General features: G+C 39.9%; 1 protein-coding gene and 1 non-coding gene across 5 annotated transcripts in view; both read left to right on the top strand.

The window, feature by feature from the left end:
- The window catches only part of Fars2 (phenylalanyl-tRNA synthetase 2, mitochondrial), a 456,192-nt gene that overhangs the window by 55,528 nt on the left and 379,039 nt on the right, over positions 1-21,625 (top strand). The gene's annotated exons all lie outside the window — the stretch shown is intronic.
- On the top strand, positions 21,391-21,493 carry LOC128104792 (U6 spliceosomal RNA). The gene has a single exon (XR_008216098.1). It is a non-coding gene; the product is annotated as a U6 spliceosomal RNA (small nuclear RNA).

Below are 21,625 nucleotides of genomic sequence, written 5' to 3'. Positions count from 1 at the left end.
CACAACTTCATGTACTCTCCTTTTCAACTCACTGAGTTCACACGGTGCTGCCAGTAATTTTATTTAAAGAACCCTTTTGTAGGAATTGAGTTATTCTGGGAGGTAGACTTGCCCAATCCTTAATGGAGGAGTAGGATTCCAGAAGGAGGGGATATCCTAAGCAAAACCCTTCAAAGGAGACAACATGAGAAAGTGTTGAAAAAGCAAAATGGGTTCTGGTGTGGTAGGTTTTGTGGTGGAAATGGTAATAGGTGAATCTAGAGAAGGAGGCAATGGTGGGTGTGTGGCTCCCAAAGCTTGCTGAACATTTGAGTCCCTTGGAATTAAGAAAACAATGCAGATGCTTGTCTCTCTTCTCTGGGCATCTTTAGCTAATTGGTTTGGAGTGCACCCTGAACACTGGGAATTTCAAACACCTCCCAAATTTCATTGTGTGTCAATATGTGGCAATCTTCAAGCCAATTTATAAAGAATTTTATGCGTTATACAAAGATATTTGAGTTTATTTATAGAGCAATTTATGGAGTCTGAAGACCCCTGCAAGATTTTAGCCAGCAAGTTTTTGAAGCAGGAAGATTATGCTGATTGCTTGAGGAAAGCACTTTGGAGAAGCTAAGTAAGTAATCTTCCGTGGGTTCTGGGAGTGGAGCTTGAAGCACCCAGTAGCTTTTTGTTCAGTATTCTTTGTGAATTAATTTTCCCTAAGTTCTTTGTGCTGGAACTGGATATGGTTCTCAGGCACAAATTCTGCCATGAGAATGTTGAAGAAACATGTGCAGAGTATGGGGACACTGGTACATAGAACCTTGTTAGCCTTAGTGTCAGCACACTTACAAGTTTTGGTGGACAGTTTCTGGTGTTACTGCTTTAGGAAGATTCTGGTCCATATCTACTGATGAGGGTGATAGCTGGCAGACTAGCTTCCTGATGTGCCCTGTCTCATGTAAGTCTGATCTAGAGAATAAATGTTTAGTGATACCTTCTTGCTTGTACATTTAGAATTGACTTACTTGGCCAGAACAGCTCGCTTCTCTTAAGTGCTTTTTAAATGAATGTTAATGTTAATTTATCTAAGTAGCTAATATTTTGATTTTTGGAAAGGTTAGGAATTTGATATATGTGTAATGTGTGAAAGAAGTATTTTCTAATAAATATTTATGGAGAAGCTTCCTCATATTTTTGCATAGCAGTATAGCTGGTAAGTTTGAGTGAAATACTCTACCTGTCCTTAAGAATCAAAGATGGGAGTTGGAGTGTTCCTGAGTATTAATTCCAATCCTATAACTAATCAAATAGTAGGGAAACACTGTTTGATTTGTTGAATGGTAGAGATAAGTGTATCACTAGGGTGCTTAACCCACCCTGTGCCCTGGGCAGAGAGCATGTCTCAGTTTATTTCAGATGCTTAAGCTACTCTTTAGAGTTCGGAAGTCCACGATTGAAGCATGTGGTTTAGGTGAATCCTGAGGGCTCATTTCTCTTTAATGACACCTTCTTGTTTGTTTCCTCACATTCTGGAATAGGCAAGTTAGGTCTCTACTTCTCACATAAACACTGGTCTCATTTATGATGTTCTATGCCATGACCTAGTCATTTTCTAGAAGGCCCCACTGCCTAATGATATTATGTTGGGCATTTGGATTTCGGTTTGACACAAAGCCTGTAACAGCAGGTAGCCAGGTCTATCCAGAGTCATCTCTTACCCAAATCTCATGTGTACCTGTGAGCAAGAGTCACGTGGACATGAAGGGAATAAAAAGTGGGATGGCTTTCTTCTGCTTCCACAGAACCCCTGTTTTTGAATCCCATGTACAAGGTGATCATTTCCCCATTTTCTCTCTTGTTACTGTGTATGTATATCCCAGGCTTAATTATATTGAGCTGATTGACGGCATTTGTCATGATGCTGGGAGACTCAAAATCTAGTTTGTTCATCTGTTCTCATTTTATTTGCAGAAGTAGCCTTGTGGTATGTCCTGGATGTGTAGGAGTTGAACACAAGTAGAGGTAGGACTGAGTAGTGTTGATGAAAATGTTCTTGTGTTGTCTTTGCTTCTTATAGCATTGGTCAGGAACTGTTTCTTTCTTTTTTTTTTTTTTGGTTTTTCGAGACAGGGTTTCTCTGTGCAGCTTTGCGCCTTTCCTGGGACTCACTTGGTAGCCCAGGCTGGCCTCGAACTCACAGAGATCCGCCTGGCTCTGCCTCCCGAGTGCTGGGATTAAAGGCGTGCGCCACCACCGCCCGGCCCTAGGAACTGTTTCTTGCGTGAGGTGAAGAGTGGTCAGGTAGCTAAGGTTTTGTACTATTCTATCTTGTATCTACTTCCTCTATATTTGCTTCATAATTTCAGTGTGGGAGCCCACAAAGGTTTCCTAGTGAGATCTGAGCTTGCTTTACACAACAGGGCTGCATTAGGGGATGGCTTGACCACATTCATGGTCACCAGGTATCTAGGATGGTCTGTACTTGGCTGTGCTCAAGGGAGGCCTTTTGCTCCACCACTTGGCATTCCTTTAAAAGCCCTTTAGTAGAGACAGAAAGGGCTGGTGGGTTTTTGACCTAGCCCCTCCCATGGCTATTCTGTGTTTCTGTCTTGTCTCTCTCTCTATTTCTGTTTACATATTCCTTATTTCTCCCTGTTCAAGAGTGCCTTGGGGGGAAAAAGTGGGGACAGCCCCCCCCCCCACTTCTGTATCTATTTACCTCATCCTCTCAAGTTACATTTACATCTACATAGAAAGCTGTTAGCTAATTGCCTAGGTTGGGAGCTTTTGCTGTCTCTAACGTGAAATCTAGTTGGCTCTCTGAATCTTAGCTGCCATCTCCCCTGAAGATGTGCATTTGAGGGCAAGTCAAATGGCTTCCTGTAGAGAACAGATCATACACTTCCTTTGTCACCTGCCTCTTGAGATTATCTTGTTGAGAGACATGCCATCTTGCAGCAGGAAGGAGGCAGTGGCAGACATCTGTCTCCTTTACTTCCTGTGTACCTCACAGTTTCATATTGAAACAGTTGAGCATTTATCAAAAATGGCTTTCACTGGAAAACACACTTTTTAAAGTAAACTAGTCTTTTAGTTACAAGGAGTGTTAGAGCAATGCAGGATTGCTACACAGATGTGCAGCATGACAGTCACTTTTGGATACTCATCATCTTCCAGGATGGCAGCTCTGATGGACATTTTCAAGTGGGTTACCTTTTCCAAAGTCAAAAATGAGAGGAAGTGCTAGCATACTGTATGCCTGAGCCCCCATCCTCATACTCTAGGCCAGACTCCAGAAAGATCGAGTTGCATAGCAAGGGATGCTATATTAACACATCTCCTCAATGCTGAGTCTAGTCTAGCTCATGCATGTAGCACCCTGCCCTCTCTGCCATCAGCACTGCATGGGCCTAGCAAGGGACCGACCCACTGTGGAGCCTGCCTGAGTGCTTACCTGAATGGCGTCCCTTTCAGCAGAGTGTGGCTTCCATGCCAGATTAGTCTGTGAGACCACTCAACCACTGCAGATCACGGACTCTTCCTGCAGCTTAGGCAACAGGGTTGTCAGCAGGTGTTGGTATATGTTATCACACTGGCCATGAACAAAATGGTTGTCTTGTTTATGAACATACCATCTATTTGGTGGAAAGTTCCAGTGAATAGTTGTTAAGTACCAGAATGAAGAATAATATACAAATGACCAGCATTTGCAATATTTGTTATAGGTATTGATGGGCAAATTACTAAGAAAATAATCAGTATCTTAGAATAGGGACTCAATAAAAAAAGTACTGAAATTTATTAAAAGTGTGAAAACATTTTTAATGTTCTTAAGAGAGATTGTTAAAGCCTGTACTTTTAATCATCAACTGGCAGAGATGGAGGAAAAAGAAAGCCTCATAAATGCCATGCTTGTGAAGAACTGGAAAGTTCCTTTCCTTATATTATTGGTGGTCAGTCTTTGTGTAAAGTTGTTTGGCAGTACATGGTGACAATTTGAAATACACATTTATCTGTGTGACAGTTTCCTGCTTCCTTCCTGACTCTACCATGCAGGCCACAGCCCATAGGAGGCTGGTTCATATTGTTCAGTTCAGCACCATTTCTTGGCCTGTCTGTGCGATGTGTGCTCTGCATCCCTTTCCTCTGGTGTTGTAACTCTCAGGAGCTGGGGTTGGTTGTAGCCTTGGGTATAAGAAAACAGCATCTTGTTATGGCTCTTATGTGACCCAGCAGACGAAGCCTAACCCAGGTGGCTGCTACAGTACTCTTTTGCTGGTCCTTATATAGGAGAATGGGGATGGTCTCTCCCACTCAGTCTCTAGCAGGGACGGGCTGGATGGGCCTGTAGCTCCTCCTTCTCCTCATTGCTCACCATCTTTGTTGAAGCTCCAGTTCCCAGGGCAACAGACTTGACCCTGTTGTCCACATGGGGCCCTAAAGCTTGTTCACAAAGCAGCAAGATTGGTACCTCCTTCAGTTACACTTAACAGGCATGTGGGGGTACATAATGGTTGTGTTTTGGATCACACTGGCAACATTTATAATCTGTTTATATATAGTTTATATTAATTTACTATTGTTTTGCAATGACTTCAGATTCTCTTCAATCAATCCAAGTAATTAGTGCAGTTATTCCCAGTTTTCAGCTCAACCCTGCATTAAGGGCATGGCAGACATTAATTATTGAGTTGATGTGTAGAAATCCTGATCATGGTAAATCAGCCTAGACTGTTTATAAATGAAGCTGGAAGTAGCTGCTTCTTAGCTGTAATTCTTTATGCTGGCATGATATCTCAGTTACCAAATTCCAGGGAAGTCATTCCTGTATATTTCTTTCTGAATTAACTATTTTCCTAAAATAAATTAGTAAGAAAAAAGCAGTTCACAAATTTAATCTTTCATTTTTTTTTAAAGGACACTCTGCTAGTAATATTACACATTCTGTTTTTAAGTAATCTTAATTGCTAGGTCAGTTTATGAAGAATAGAAATATAGAAAAACCTGACATTGTAGATTATGAGGGAATTTCCTTTGGTTTTACAGTGACTTCCTGGATAACTGCATACCACACTCTGAGTTTATTTTTCCTCCTGTCTCCTTTCTCATCCTTCCTTAAGTAACTAGACTACATAACCAGGAATTCTGGGGAATAGATAGCTAAGCCCCTACTACCACTTGCTTTGAGTTGAGTCCCCTGGCATTGATAGTGACCTTTGCTTTTCTGAAATAGCATATTGGCCATTGGCTCATACTACTGACCCAATAGCTTTGGGGAAATTTTACCTCTCTCAGAGATCATAATAAGAAATAAAGAATTCTTGAAATTCATGATATTGTTTTAGATCACTTTAAAGTAACCTCTTTAGTAGATCTTAAGATAACTAAATGAATACCCTTTGTTTTTGTTAAAGGAGATGTCTATTTTTACTGGGTTCTAATACAGGGTAGCATTAATAATTGGCTTTCAGATTCTTTATATTATCTTTTCGCCCTTCTTTTTCTCAACATGAAAAAGTATTTTAATTTTAACCAGGAACTGGTTTGTCTTGATTCTCATCACTTTTGTGTCCTCAAATTCACTATGGACCACGTTCGAAAATAATCACCTAGGACATACGTTCTTTTTTAAATTATTAATTAATTAATTAGTCTTTTGCATTCCAATTACAGTTTCCCCTCCCTCCCCTCTTCCCAGTCTCTCCCTTCAACCTCCCCTTTCCTCCTCTCCATCCAGTCCTCCTTTCTCTTCAGAAAGGGGCAGGCTTTCTGTATATATTAGCCAGCCATGGCATATCAAGTTGCAGTAAGTCTAGGCATCTCCTCTCCTGTTAAGGCTGATTGAGGCTACCCAGTAGGAAGGAAGGGCTCCCAAAGCAGGTAGCAGAATCAGAGATAGCCCCTGCTCCCACTGTTAGGAGTCCCACTGGAAGACCAAGTTACACAAGTGTAACATGTGCAGAGGGCCTAGGTGAGTCCCATGCAAGCTGTCTGGCTGGCAGTTCAGTTTCTGTGAGCCCCTATGAGCCCAGGTTAGTTGATTGTGTGGGTTTTCTTGTGGTGTAGGGCATACATTCTTTAAGAACACTCTTTTCTATGAATTTCTGGCATGGAAGATATGAAGATATAGGACCTTTTCTTCCCCTCTTAAAAAAAAATAGGGCCTTGAATTTGTTTGTCCATTTCCAGTGTTGTAGCCATGGAAGATAAATAGCTTGAGTGAGGAGCCCCAGGCTCTGGCTCACATCTGCTCCTAGGACTCTCTCAAAACAGTGGACTTACATTCTTCCATATTTTCAGATGATCTCCTTGTCTGTAGTGTTTTTGAAATATCAAAGTGCCACATATTTTCATTATTGTGTTTTTATAGTGAAGTAAAGGATCGAATATGATGGAAGTATATTTTTGTTGTCCTAGCATCTCCTACTTTTCCTCTGTTGGCTTTTAAAAATTAAAAAAAAAAAAACAATATTGAAATAGCTTCTTGCATTCTCCAGGCTGGCCTTGAAATGTCCATGTAGGCTACGATGACCTAGAACTTCTGATCCTTCTTCCTCACCTTACTAATGCTGGGATTACAGCTGTGTGTCATCATGCCTAGTATATATGGTGCTGGGCATCAAATTCAGTTCTAAATTCATGCTAGGTGAGTACCAACTGAGCCATGTTCATACCCTCTCTGTTGGCTTTCGAGGTATACAGAATTCTTTTGAGACATGTCGAGTTAAGAAGAGTCCTTTCTAAGAGGATCCATTCTGAAGAACAACTGAATGAAGGGTGCCCATCCTCAGTTGGTAAATTGTAACACAACCTATACACCCAAGGCTCTGGGAACATTACAAAGGGGGGATGGAAAGATTATGAGAGCCAGAGGACCGGCACATTTCATGAGATAGCATCTTATATATATGACAGAGAGTTACACCCATAAAATCTTACCTGTATGGTTACCTAAACACCTCTGCAATGACATTGGTTGACTCCCAGTGTGGATATGGGAAATTTCATAATGCCCTGTAAGGACGCTTACTTACTGGGCCAAAGTCATCTGATGTGGCCACGAGGAATGAAACCAGGCTGGGGTTGGGAGGGCCAAAGTAAAACTGAGGCTGTAACAGTTTAACTGAGAACAATCAGACTTTTTATACTTTCATCAGAAACCGAATTTTGTGTCAGTTTCCAGGATCAATACAGTTGTAGTGGCCGGGATACAATGACGTTTGCAAACTATACAGGAAACAAAAGATTAATGTCTAACACCAATTGTCCTATCAAGATTCTAGGTTTTCTTGACTTTCAGAGGAATGTACAGAGAAACACAAAGCAGCCTGTATTATTCAAGGTTCTCTAGAGTCACGGAACTTATGGAATGAATATCTGTCTGTCTGCCTGCCTGCCTGCCTGCCTATGTAGCTATCTACCTATCTATCTATACACATACATACATACAGACAGACTGACATACAAATTTCCATATAGATATGGGAATTTATTGGAGTGACTTATAGGCTGCAGTCCAACAATGGCTAGCATTGATTGGAAGTGCAAGAATCATAGTTGCTTAGTCCCATGAGGCTGGGTGTCCCAGCTGGTCTTTTGTATGTGCTGGAATCCCAAAGAAGTAGGCTCCCTAGTGAAGGAATGGATGTGCTGACAAGGTGAGGGTAAGCAGGTGAAGACTGAACAAACCCTTCCTTCTTTCATTGTCCTTATACAGGCTTCCAGCAGAAGGTGTGGCCCAGATTAAAGGTATTTCTTCCCACCTCAAGATCTGGATCAAAAATGTGTGTCTTCTAGCCTTAAGATCTGGATCTCAAGTGTGCCCTCCATTTCTGGATTGTAGTACTTTCAGATATAGTCTGAATGCTTTACTGCCTGAAGGAGTACATTGATCTCTCAGGAACTGGAAGGCACATTGTGTCCCAGGAGTCATGGACTCTAACCTGGAACACCTATGCCTTTCCAGGCCAACTCTGTGGCTTCCTTCAAGGCCTCACCCTAGATGAAGACCTACAAGCAATTAATAGCTACTGAAAATAAAGGGAGAATCAGTCTTCTCCTGTGTTAGTTACGATTTCTATTGCTTTGATGAAACACCATGACCAAAAATCAAGTTGGGGAAGAAAAGGTTTATTTGGCTTACACTTCCATATCACAGTTCATCATTGAAAGAAGCTAGGATAGGAACTTAAACAAAGCAGGAACCTGGAAGCAGGAGCTGATGCAGAGACCATGGAGGATGCTGCTTCCTGGCTTGCTCCTCATGGCTTGTTCTTTTGGCTTTCTTATAGAAACCAGGACCACGAGCCTAGGGGTGACTTCACCTAGAACGGGCTGGGCCCTCCCCATGAATAGCACAGCTGGATTTAGGTTCCCTCCTTTCATATAACTCTAGATTGCATCAAGTTGACATAAAACTGTCCAGCACAATCCTGATAGGCTTTCCAATCTCAAGTATTCATTCTTAAGCACGTATACACATGAACAATACTAAATGGACCCAGTAGGATGTATTTATATATATGAATATATACACACACACAGCAATAATTCAGTCATGAAATTGAATGGGAGTGGATGGAGGATCTGGATGTGAGATCCTATGGGATGACAATGATGCAAATACTGTAATCACCTATGAAATTCTCAATCAAGTAGTAAAAGAAATGTTAAAAAGAACCACCCATTTAACCTGTTCCACTGTAGCCTATGGAATTAAAAATCTCAGTTGTGAACCTGCCAGTTATGGCGAATTTTAGCATTGCATGTTTTCTGGGTTTTGTTCTACACTTCTCATCTTTTCCTGGACTTGTCTCTAGATGTGACCATGTATGCCTTCTCCAGTCTGCCTTTCCTCTTTGAAGGCATCCTGGAGTAGTTCACCACCTGAGTGTCCTGCTTGAGAACTCTGTCTCTTTCCCTTTCTGATACAGTCCTTCCTCTGATGGGCACTTACACTTTTCAGAAACTCCTCTGTTTCGGTTAGTCGATATGCAGTCCTCTAGTGAACATCATTTTTGCGGAAAAATGCACAGCTAACAGTCAACTTAGGAATAGTTCATCAGGGTGGGTCTCGTAATTTTAGGAAGTGCTTCACGTTAGTTTCTCTCACTGTTGATAATGGTTGAAATGGGAAGTGAATTTTCTAGTAGGTGGGTTGACTGTGCTTACTGCCGTGCTATGGTAGATATGCCTTCCAGCTGTTTTTTTTTTTTTTTTCCGAGACAGGGTTTCTCAGTGTAGTTTTGGTGCCTGTCCTGGATTTCGCTCTGTAGACCAGGCTGGCCTTGAACTCACAGAGATCCTCCTGGCTCTGCCTCCCGAGTGCTGGGATTAATGGCGCGCACCACCACCGCCCCGCTCAGCCGTCTTTTTCATAATGCTTGTGATGCAAAATGTTTGTCTCCCATCTACCAATTGTTTACCTCTTTGCCGTCTGTTGTGACAGTTCTGACACTCCCTGGTGTTTGTGTAGACCACACAGGCAGATATTCTTTCGGAGCTAATTTGGTCAAGCACTGCCTGATCGTGTAGATTTTTGTCTTTAGTTTTTTCAAAAAATATTTCTTTTATCTTTTGAGATTATAATTACATCATATTATGATGAGATTATAAATACATGCATATTGTGACTACTCAAATCTGCTACCCATCAGAATAGAATAAAATATATATATGTATATATATACTGAAAAATATACTTTGCAATAATTCAAAGGATTATGAAATTTGACTGATGGCATTTGCTGATGAATTATTTTATCTTCCATAAGATTCCTATTGTTTTCTTAATATGAATAATTTTCCATAAGATTCCTATTGTTTTCTTAATATGAATAATTTTCCTCCCAAGAGTTGAGTGAAATTAAAGAGCAGTAGACATTTGCCCCATTACCCTGTAAGGAAGGTTTCACACATACACAGTGATCTTAAATGCCCCTGCAACCAGACATAAAACATCTTCCTACTTCAGGACATACATAATACTGAGGCAATACCCCCTTCCCTTTTCTTCCTCCAAACCTTCCCATACACTCCTCTTTGCTTTTATTCAAATTAGTGGCCTCTTTTGGCATGATTTGTCGTGTCGAATTACATAAGATACAACCTCCTCAGTCTGCATAAAGTTCTTTGTATGTATATTTTCAGGGCTATTTGCTATTGGATAAGGAATTGACGTGCTCTTCCTAGGGAAGACCATTTCTTCGTAGCGTTCCTTTAGTGCCTGTAGTTCTTTGTGTAGGGTTGTGAAGGTCCTCTGGGCTTTCCCCCATTTAATGTCTTGACTTTATTTTGTTTATTGAGACATGGGCTCACTACAGAATGTGCTTGAACTGTTGATCCTCTTGGTTTTGCCTCCAGAGTGCCAGGATCCTGGTGTCTGCCGTCCTGTTTGGCTAGAAGTTATATATTGTGCTGCTTCTGTCCTAGTAGCTCCTTTTGCCTCAGTATTATGTATGTTCTGAAGTAGGAAGATGTTTTATGTCTGGTTGCAGGGGCATTTAAGATCACTGTGTATGTGTGAAACCTTCCTTACAGGGTAATGGGGCAAATGTCTACTGCTCTTTAATTTCACTCAACTCTTGGGAGGAAAATTATTCATATTAGGAAAACAATAGGAATCTTATGGAAGATAAAATAATTCATCAGCAAATGCCATCAGTCAAATTTCATAATCCTTTGAATTATTGCAAAGTATATTTTTCAGTATATATATATATATATATATATATATATATATTATTCTATTCTGATGGGTAGCAGATTTGAGTAGTCATAATATGCATGCATTTGAGTGCACTATGCTCTAAAGGACGTAAGTGCTGCTGTGGTCCGGTCGATAGTAACTTGGTAATTCTTGATTATCCAGTATATATTTTTTCAATCTTATTTCTCATAGAATGATATTTCCAAGCTTATACTTAGGTAAGCTTTGTTTTAAAAATTAAATTTTCTCTTACTTTGCTTGGTTGTTTTCATTTTAGTGTTACTTTCTTCACAGAGTTTTTGCCTGAATAAGGGGTTGCAGTTTTGAGGTGCTGTGTAGATGAGAGAGTAACCAGAGCTAGAGATCACATCTCTGGGGTCACTCACATAGCCTCCCCAATGTCTGGCTAGCCAGGTTATGCCACTTAGGATTCCCTGGTCACAGGAGAGGGCTCAAATTATAGTGTTCTGTAGGTGGCTTGCCCATTTGTCATCTTTGACAATGTAAAGAAACTTATTAGACATCTTGTTCACATTCACCTGTAGTTTCCATGTAATGTTAGGACTAATAGTCAATAGTCAAAGGTTGGTAAGGACATGTAAGAAGACCTGGAATAGCTATCCAGGACTCACTCCAATTGGGAATGCAACTTGGGTCATTAGCATTGAGTCTAAAAATTAGGGTGAAATTAACATGAACAGAATTGGATCTGATACAAGGTGTAGAAATATTTCAATTGTTAAGGTGAATGCCTGAAAGTATGTGTTGCATCATAGAAAGTATAGGCAACCTCTTTTATAGTCACTAGTTTTTTAAAGGGATTGGTACCCTTTATATAGCATATTACTAAGGTATAATTTATAAGAAAATTCTGGTGAAGATATATTCATGTTTAGTAAATATTATCTTCAATTTGGTATTCAATATCACTACATTCATTTAGTTTTCATGGAGTTTCTGTGATTGATTTATTGTCAGGCTCTTACTGTGTTGCCCAACTTGGCTTTGAACTCTGAAATAGACCTCCTCCTCCTCCTCCTTGTTCCATTATATTTATTTATTTTGTGTGCATGTGTGTATGTGTGTCTGTACATGTGCTGCCTGAGGAGGTCAGAGGACAACTGGTGACAGTATATTTTCTCCTGGGGAATCAAGTTCTGATTCTTGGCATGGTGGCAAACACCTTTACCCACTGAGCCATCTCACCATTTCTGAGATGGATGTTCTTGATCTGTGCTTTTCAGATAGGAAACTATAGGTCTTAGTGGTAAGAGGATTCACTGAGTGCCAGGTGTGCAGCCAGCTCTCTGGAAATACAAGAAAGTATTAAACTACCCACACTGCAGGATTGTTACATGTCTTCATTTGAATGACTTCACAGAAGCATTGCACAAATGCATGGCTTTTATGTCTTCTTAATTTGAAGGACTTCATGGGAGCACTTCATAAATACATGGCTCTATTTCAGCTGGCAGTGGATTGATATCAATGTATGAAATGTTGAGAGTCAATAGAAAAAAGTGGATGATTATAAAGAAGACAGAGTAGAACCTTAGAAAGGCTAAATGAAATGTGCTGTTAAGAAACTCTCAAATTTATAAATGTCCTTTGAAGATGCTGTCTTAGCAATTTTGGGCTGATTTCATGATTGATAATATACTGAAATAACCAATCTATTCAGGTCAATACCAGTTGCTTTATTTAAAATTGTGCTCACTCAAACCATCTGAATTTCAGTGGATTTGATAGTATAAACTTGTTATGTTATGGATTCAAATAGGAGAAATATAAAACAGGGGAAATCTTCTGTTTTTCAGCCCCACTTGTCATTATAGTGTATTTAATATTGTGCCCAAGGGGTTACTGATAATCGTGGAAGTACAGATAGAACCACAATCTGCAGTGGGCGTTAGAATCCAGGCATGCGATGATCAGTTTCAGGGATAGAGAAGATGTAAAATTTGTTTTTATTTACGAAAACAGATGTGGTTAGCAGAGTTAACTCTTAGGTTTATATATGGGCCATATCTTGAATGTTCTTCTAGAGCTGAGCAGATAGATCAGTGGGGAAAGTGCTTGCACTAGGACCCAGGTTCCTGTCCTTAGTACCCACATTAAATGTCAGGTGTGATGGCATACATCTTTAGTCCCAGAGCTAGTAAGAGGAGATGGGAGGCTTTGAGAGATTCTCTGGCCAGCCAGTGTATCCTAAATGGCAAGCTCAGACCCTGCCTGAAAAAATAAGGTGGAGAAAAAGCTTCGGGCTTCCACATGTGCCTACATAGGAAAAATGTACATGCACACACACACACACACACACACACACACACACACACACACACACACACACAGAGAGAGAGAGAGAGAGAGAGAGAGATTGATTGATTGATTTGTGTGGTCGTTAACCTCTATAAAGTGCACCATCACTGTGAAATAATCCTTTTGTACATTGTAAAGATTTGTTACTTGAATTGGTTTAATAAATCACTGATTGGCCAGTAGCCTGGCAGGAAGTATAGGTGGAGTGACCAAACTAAGGATGATGAGTAGGAGAAGGGCAGAGTCAGGAGTTGCCAGTAAGCGCAGAGGGAGCAGGAGATGAACGTGCCATGCTAATGAAGGTACCGCCGTGTGACAGAGTGTAAGTAAGGAATATAGGTTAACTTAAAATGTAAAAGCCTGAGCTATTGGCTGAGCATTTACAATTAATATAAGCCTCGGAGTGGTTACTTGTAAACAGGCGGTTGGGACAAGAAACTTCTGTTTACACACTATTACACCATTTTGCTTTCTGAATTGTCTTTGGCTTTTTCATCTTCAAGTACCTTTTACTGATTTTTTCGAGTATATCAGAGAAATCAGAAAGCAAAGTAAAAGATCTGATAATTAAATTAAATGATGTGCAGCATTTTGGCTGTGCTTGAGATGGGTAAGCTGCAGAAAGGCTTGTATGTGGAACTCACCCATGGTGTGTGAGCCGTATTTCTGGATGCTGCCCTGTTTGCTCTCATCTCTCTTGCTTTAGCTGGAGCATGCTGTTGTCTCTGGTTCAAAATGATTGATCTGCAGATACAATCAGAATATAAAATAATGAATGGAAAAGTTGAAGTTTGTTTTTACTTTGCTGACCATCATTTCAAGGTGAGTTTTTCTAGGCTAGATTGTGTCTAAAGAAGGTCTTGCTTGCTAGGGAACTAACCCTGTATTGAGGATTTGTGTATGTGGAGCAGAGGTTAGTGTCTTTTTGAATCACTGCCTCTGAGTATGTCTGGTTCTTTACACACTTTTTTTTGGAAAGGTTTATTTGTATTTCTGTGCTCTTTAGCTTGTGTTATTCAACTAGACCCTTGATAAGTCAGAGAAGGCCCAACTGTCCCTAGCCAGTCCATCCTTTAGCTAGGTTAGACCACGAGCATGTCCTGTCATCATCTGTACTGACTTTGAATTCTGCTGAGGCTGATCTTGTCCTGTATCTTCCTCTTTGTTTTGGACTCTTTAGGCTTGACTCATTGAATACAAGGTTGGAGCCTTACCTCTTACCTCATCCATGAATGTCTTCCAGGCAGTCTCTGTATGTGCCTCATCTCTAGGATACTGCCCTGTTGTTAATCACATCTTCTTAGAAATGCACTTATAGGTTTTAGCAACACTGCTGCCCTACAGACACAGGCATTTTAAACCTTTGGTGTCAGATCTGATCATTTAAGTAACAGAAAATTTTGCATAGTAACATTTATTTTTGAGTCGTCTATATCATTTCGCATAGTTTTTTTAGAAAAAGTACCTGGCAGTGTAGAGGTAAAAATAGGTTCCTTACATAAGTTCTTATGAGGAGCATTGGAACATGGCTCACACACACTATTAGAAGGAGGCCTATCTGGTACTGTCTCTTAGGTGAACTCTTCCTCTAACATTTTCCATTTGGTCCTCTCTGTTAAAAGTTAAAATGTATGAACATCTTGATATGTGTGATATAATGTGGTGATACGTTGTGTACCCTAATAACATTTGCCTGAAGATCAGAGGACAGAATAAGCCACTAGATTAAACATAGAAGCCAGACAGTGGTGGTATATTGGTGAAATTATTAAGGCCACTCCACGTAGTTAAAAGGAGATTTATTTAATGGCGTAACTTACAAATTAAGGGATAGGTAGGTCGCAGGGTCTGGGGAAGGTGTATCGCAGTCCAGCGGTGTTCTCTGGAGCTCTGCTTGGTCCACCTCTCCAGTCCGGGGTCCTGGAACCGAGCCCTAGCCCGCCGATCCAGCTCTCCAGTCTCCAGGCACCTCCCTTGGCCCCGCCTTGTAGGTGTGACAGTTGCTGAAGTCTCAATGGGGTTTGGAACTTCCAGATCAAAGCTGGAATGGCTACCCACTACAGTGGTACACACCTTTAATCCCAGCACTTGAGATCTCATGCCTTTGCTTGGGAAGCACACTCACCTTTAATCCCAGGAAGTGATGACTGGGTGGAGAAAGGTATGTAAGGCATGACGAGAGAGGGACTAGAGGCTTTTCAGGCTGAGGAGTCCTAAAGGTAAGAAAGAGGAGGTGGTTTGTTCCTTTGTCTCTCTGATCTTTCAACATTTACCCCAATATCAGGCTCTGGGTTTTTTTTTTTTTATTATTATAAGACCTTTAGAAATTCAAACAACATTTGGAAGCTGTCCTCACACCCTTAGGTTTTAGTCTGTCCTAAGAATGCTTCTGTGTGTATATAAACATGCATGTACAGTAAACCTTTCATAGAGTTACTCATTTTAACAAAGTATTTGAAGAAACCTACACATCATCAGTAGAAAAAGAGAGTCAGTGTTTTGGTCCTTTTAGATGGTAAGCTGGATCTGTCCTTATTACTGTTTTTAAAGGTAAAATAATTATAAATCACTTAACATTAAGGAATGCAGTCAGTACAGATTCTTAATTTAGAAAGATGCCAAGTGGTGTGTTAAGATTTGTTTAAAAATTAAGTATGAGGATGTGTGGATGTCCATATATATGTATGTGCACATATGAAGTACATGGGAGGAGATAGAGTGGACAGTGTGAACTTACCATTTAAAATTTTCTTATTTGAGTTTTATTTCCATACATTGTGTTATGTGTGAAATATGTGAGATTAATTTATTTTGTAGCCTTGTCTGGCCTCAAATCCATAGAGACCTGCCTGACTCTGCCTCCCAGTTGCAAGTGCTAGGATTAAAGGAACATACTATTAGGCCTGACAAGATGAATTTTTTTAATATATTTATAAGTACAGAATTAAAATCCACATGACTGTCATTGTAACCCTGGAAGATAAGATAACGCATATGAAGAACTTCTACAGTCCTAGTACCCAATGATGTTTGGAACGTGGCTCTGGTCATGGTGATTGTCATGACAAGATTTTACCCTAAACAAACCCTAGAGTCAGAAATTGTAACTTCCATCCTGCATGATATGTTAGTAATCTTAAAGAATACAGCATAAAGTAGGAGATATTTAACAGTTCTTGTGCATAGTTTTTCTTGGTTGTCTGTAATATTTTATTACTGTTTTTAAAGGTAAAATAATTATAAATCACTTAACATTAAGGAAACTAGTCAAAAAAGTTGTATTGCCAAGAAATGAAAAAGAGTGCATCTAGCCAATGTTGGTATTCTTGACAGATAACTCCTGTTTCCCTCTGTTTTGTGGAACCTTGGTCAATGGTGCCTATGTCTTATGGTCATGTTAGCTCAAAAGCAAGGGATTTTGTATATATACTGATTAGGGTCTGGTCCTGCCTTTTGGTGATTTCATCTGATGATCTGATGACTTACGTGAAGCTAATAGAAGTGAACATGGTTTGTCAGGCCAGTTGTCATCTGTTAACATTTGTTCTTGAGAGCTAGGTTTCCTAGACATATGTACCCATGCCCTGCAGAGCTATAGTCCTTAGTTCCTATTTTTAAATCCATGTCCAAACTTCAGGAATTTTCATTGCTTTCAGTGGTTAATCTATTGCAAAGACTTTGCCTGCTTCATGTGTGTCTCCCTCTGATCTTTTGTGATCTGTTAGACAGCTTAGGCCTGACTGAGACATAAATGATCTTCTGAGACCTGGCCATAAGAAGCAAGTTCAGTGCCAGGTGAAGAAAAGCCACAATTAACACTATACAAGTACTTTGTGTTTCTCCTTCAATATTGGAAGCCTTATGCATGAATAGGCTGTATTTATAGTGCTATTAATAGATGTGTTTTTATTCTCTTTGTCTTGTACTTATGTGCTGATGTTATTTTTGACCAGTATTGACATCTACAATTATTTTAATTAAGTGCACAGATGTCATTCACATAGAAACTGTTGAGTGCTTATTTTGAACAAATATTCTTAGTTTGAAGCTAACATGTTTTTGAACAACTACTAATTGGTTATAATGTAAACTATTGTCACTGCTGTTAGGTGAAACCAAATTATCTTGAGTTGTTTAGCATGTGAAATTTTTTGTAGAAGTTGTATGAGTAATGATGAAACAGCTGATAATACTTTGCAAAGAGGGAAGTGAAAAAATGGCTAATATTTTCTCTGCAGTACAATCACTTTTAATGTAGTCATGGTGCACAGTAAATGTTTCAGATAGTAGATACCTGTACTTACCTTTATCTTCTTCTGGGCATTTATTTGACTCTTTGTAAATAAGGAAGAGACGAGAATAGATTTTATTGTTGGGACCTTGCGACTTCAGAGGTGCTGGCCATTTGCTTGATGCCTTTCTGGAGGTTGGAAGAAGCAAAGAACTACCTCTTTAGTGCAGAGATCTTGTCTGGCCTCGAAGAACAACTGCAGAGGTGTACAGGTAATTGATTTGATTTCAGCTATTTCCCCACTTAACATTTTAGTCTTATTTATGCAATACTTTCTTTTGTGTTGGGAGGATTAAAATAAATACAAAGCTACGATTGCTTTTTTGGTACAAATACTCTGAGAATAGACGATAATCTTAGCTGTAAGTTCAGGGTCATAAAAACTGAGAAACACAACCTCTTTCTCTGGAAGAGCAAAGACATTGTGGTCTTATTATTTTAAAATCTCAAGGCACTATCATGCCTGAGTAACTGGAAATAGTGGGAGTTTTAAAAAGTTAGGGTGGCAGCCACCATTTGGGATGTTCAGAGAGTACAAGAGAAAAGAGAAGGAAACAAGCCCTTGCTTTCCTAGACTTTCTCATCTCTCTGATACAATACCCAAAGAAAGGACTGCTGGGACCAGTGATGGAGAAGGTGTGGCTCTGAGAACAAGAAGCGGAAGAATTCTTTCATGGTGCTGCAAGAACACAATGCAGACTCTAGGGAACGACAGAGTCTGGTATCTATCTTTCAAGGTGCACCCTTGGTGACCCACTTCTGTTAGCTAGGTCACATGTGCTAAAGGTTGGGGAAACCTCCCCAGAAGCCCCATCAGCTCAGAACCAAATGTTCAAGCACAGGTGTTTGTGGGTGACCTTTTATATTTAAGCTATTAAAGCTCCCATTGTTTCTACTCTTTTTTTTTCTTTTTTTTTTTTTTGAGACAGGGTTTCTCTGTGTAGTTTTGGTTCCTCTGCTGGATCTCACTCTGTAGACCAGGCTGGCCTCGAACTCACAGATCTGCCTGCCTCTACCTCCCGAGTGCTTGGATTAAAGGCATGCACCACCACCACCTGGCCCATTGTTTCTTATATATTTACTTAACACACTGTTTAGTTACAATGACTATGCTCTCTACCTGGCTTTATTTTTTTTTAGCATATAGCATATCAACTGTTTTGGATCGGAGATAAAGTGACCTATTTGTTGGAACATCAAAGTGTGTGTGTGTGTGTGTGTGTGTGTGTGTGTGTGTGTGTGTGTGTGTGTATGTATGTATTTGGGAACCTTGATAGATACAGCTTTTAGTATTCAAAGCGTGTAATGGAATGGGAAGCCATTTATTTAACATTATTTGTTAACTGTACATCCTGTTATTGTGTAATAGCTAACCCAAGCTTAGGAGCCTTACATAGCACCTACTTACTGTTCCATAGTTTCTGCAGATGTCCAGCTATATCTCACTGGGTTTGCTCTTCAGGAGTTTGCAAGGCTGAAATTAAGGTGTCATTTGGGCTGTATGCTTACCCAGAACTTAGGTTCCCCACCCAAACTCAAATCAAAGTAGGCAGAATTCGAGTTCTTTGGGGATCTGGAAATTCTGCACCATTAACTGTGCATAACTAAGAGGAGCTTCCAGAGCTGATGATGTAATCAGTTGGTAGAATGCTTGTCCCATATGCATCATAAAACTGACTGTGGAGATTCCCTAGTAATCTTAATACTCCAAAAGAAGAAACAGGAGGATCAGGAATTTAAGCTCATTCTTGGTTATACACTAAATTCCAGACCAGCGTAGGCTATAGGAGATTCTCAAAGTGAAAAAGCTAAAACAACAACCCTCCCTCAGCTTCCATGTAGCCAGCTGTCACAAAGCCCATGTCATCCCAGCAGGAGCTAGATTTGAGAGTGAATACAAGCCATGTTTTAGCACAAATCCTGGCTCCTGTCCTTTTGCTGCCATCATATGCTGTCCTCTTTTCCACTCACCACCCAGCCCTGAAAAAGATGACCCCAATTTAATATACAGAAGTTAGACACTTGATTTATCTGTTCCTCGAGAACTAAAGTAGTATAACATTCCTAGTTATAAGTGCATATTTTCATGCCTAAGACTTATGTAACACAAATGGATTTTTAAAAACATTAAAATGTGTTAAATTGAAAGTTGGACAATTTTGCAAACTAGTTATTTTTTAGCACAAATTCTGCTTCTGTCAGCAGGAGTACTAGCTCTAATCACTGAAATAAATTGTCAGTGCAGTTTTAAGTAAGGGTTCACTGGTGAGCATTTTGTAAAGGATAGAATAGGAGTGCATGAAGTAGATTTGGGCATTGTCCTGCGTTTTCTTCCTTGTGAGACCCTGCCTACCCTTTCCTGATAGATGAGACTGCAGTTTGAGCCACAGTTTTCGGGATGTTACAGTACTGGTTTTGGCTTTGTGTTTTAGTGGTGTTTTTTAACTTGTTCCTTGGGCAGTCTTTAGTTACCTTAGTCTTTCTTGGTGTTGGGGATATGTGTACCCTTTTCTTCCTCCTCCCTTAGCACACTAAGTTTATCAGCTTAGGGCCCTTGTCCTCTTGACTATTGGTGACAACATTCACATACTTTGTTATATCCACTTTTGTCTCAGATTGTGTACTTACTAGTATCAGCACATTTTCATAATTCCATTAGTTTTAACCAACTAATGTAAATGTGTCACCTTCACATCATTGTGCAAGTTAACATTGCTTTTCAATGTGGAGCTCTTGATGATTGAGCTTCCATGGGATAATGCGGTAGTATGTGTTTCTTCATAAACTAAGGCATGGGTGGCCTAGGTTAGCCCGTGAAGATTATTTGAGGGTGATCTTTCAGTGTTTGGAAATACTGGCTGCACAAAGTCAGTCTGTACAGCATAGACTGGCTTGCATTCTAAACTAAATCAGATCTTTTCTGGATCTTATTCTCTTCTTCTTTAAGATGACTAAATTTGACTTATGATCTTTTTGTTGTTGTTTGAGTTAGGCTCTCATGTAGGCCAGGCTGACTTCATACTCAGTAGGCAGCTGAGCATGGCCTTGGCCTCCTGATCATCCTCTTCATATCCTCCAAGTGTTTGAATTACAGGTGTATATACCATGCCTGGCTTGTCATAGGATGTTTTGTTTTTTAATTGTTTGAGAATTTCTTAAGTTTATATAGTACATTTTGATCAAATCTACCCCTTTTTCTTCCTTTCAAATGCCCTGATTTTGCCCCTCCCACTTTTTCCTCTCAACTTTGTTCTCTCAGTCTCTCTTTTTAAATAATTTTGAGAATTTCATGTAATATATTTTAGCTCTAACCTATCCCTTTAACTTCTCCCTGGTTCTCTACCCCACTTCATATTCTCTTAAAAAATTAATTAATGGTTCCTCAACTTCCATTTGTGCTGTCCATATATTTCTGGTTTTGGGTCTATACACTCCTGTGTACCATAGTGCATGAAGTCTTTGCTAGAGCAATAAAATACAAGAATAATATAAAGGGGATGCACATAGTAAAAGAAAACACCTAAGTATCATTATCTGCAGATGATATGACTCTATACAGAAAATATACTAAAGTCTGCACCGGAAACTTCTTATACTGGTAGACATGTTCAGCATAGTTGCTCTGTCTCTTTTTCCTTTCTTTTAACCACAGGTGATAGGTAGCTTCTCTGTACCTGCGAAGAAAACTGACTTTCCCATCTCAGCATCCATTAGTTGCCAACAGCTGGCTCCCTAGCTGGGCTGAGACTTCGTTAGTCCCTCCCCTATTCATGCTAGGACTTTGGCTGCTTATCATGTGCAAGTCTTGTAGATGCAGTCATAGCCACTGTTGAGTTCATGTGTGCAGTGCCACTGTTACAGCCAGAGAAGACTGTTTTGCTCAGCCTCCCGCTGCCTCTGGCTCTTACAGTCTTTCTGTCCTCTCTTCCATGATGATCCCTGAGCCTTATTGAGGAAAGAATTGGAGATGTGACATGGTTGTCACATTTAGAGTGGAGCTTTCCACCACTCTCTTATTCTCTGCATCTTGACAAATTGTGGTTCTGTGTATTAATTGCCATCTCTTGTAAAAAGAAGTTTCTTTGTCTCGCTTCAGCAGCACATATACTAACATTGGAATGATACAGAGAAGGTTAGCATGGCCCCTGCGCAAGTATGACACACAAATTCATGAAGCATTCCATATTTTTTTTTTTAACAAAAAGAAAAAGAAAAAAAAAAGCTTCTTTGTCCAGGGATGAGAGATGGACTATTCTTTGGGTGTAAAGATAAGAACTTAAGGAGAAATTTATTACTATGTTTGTTTAGCAGAATAGTAGTAT

The sequence above is a fragment of the Peromyscus californicus genome, unplaced genomic scaffold, assembly GCF_007827085.1.
Source record: "Peromyscus californicus insignis strain IS unplaced genomic scaffold, ASM782708v3 Scaffold_8__1_contigs__length_139910024, whole genome shotgun sequence".
Classification (NCBI taxonomy): domain Eukaryota; kingdom Metazoa; phylum Chordata; class Mammalia; order Rodentia; family Cricetidae; genus Peromyscus; species Peromyscus californicus.
This window is presented reverse-complemented; position numbering and strand designations above follow the sequence as displayed.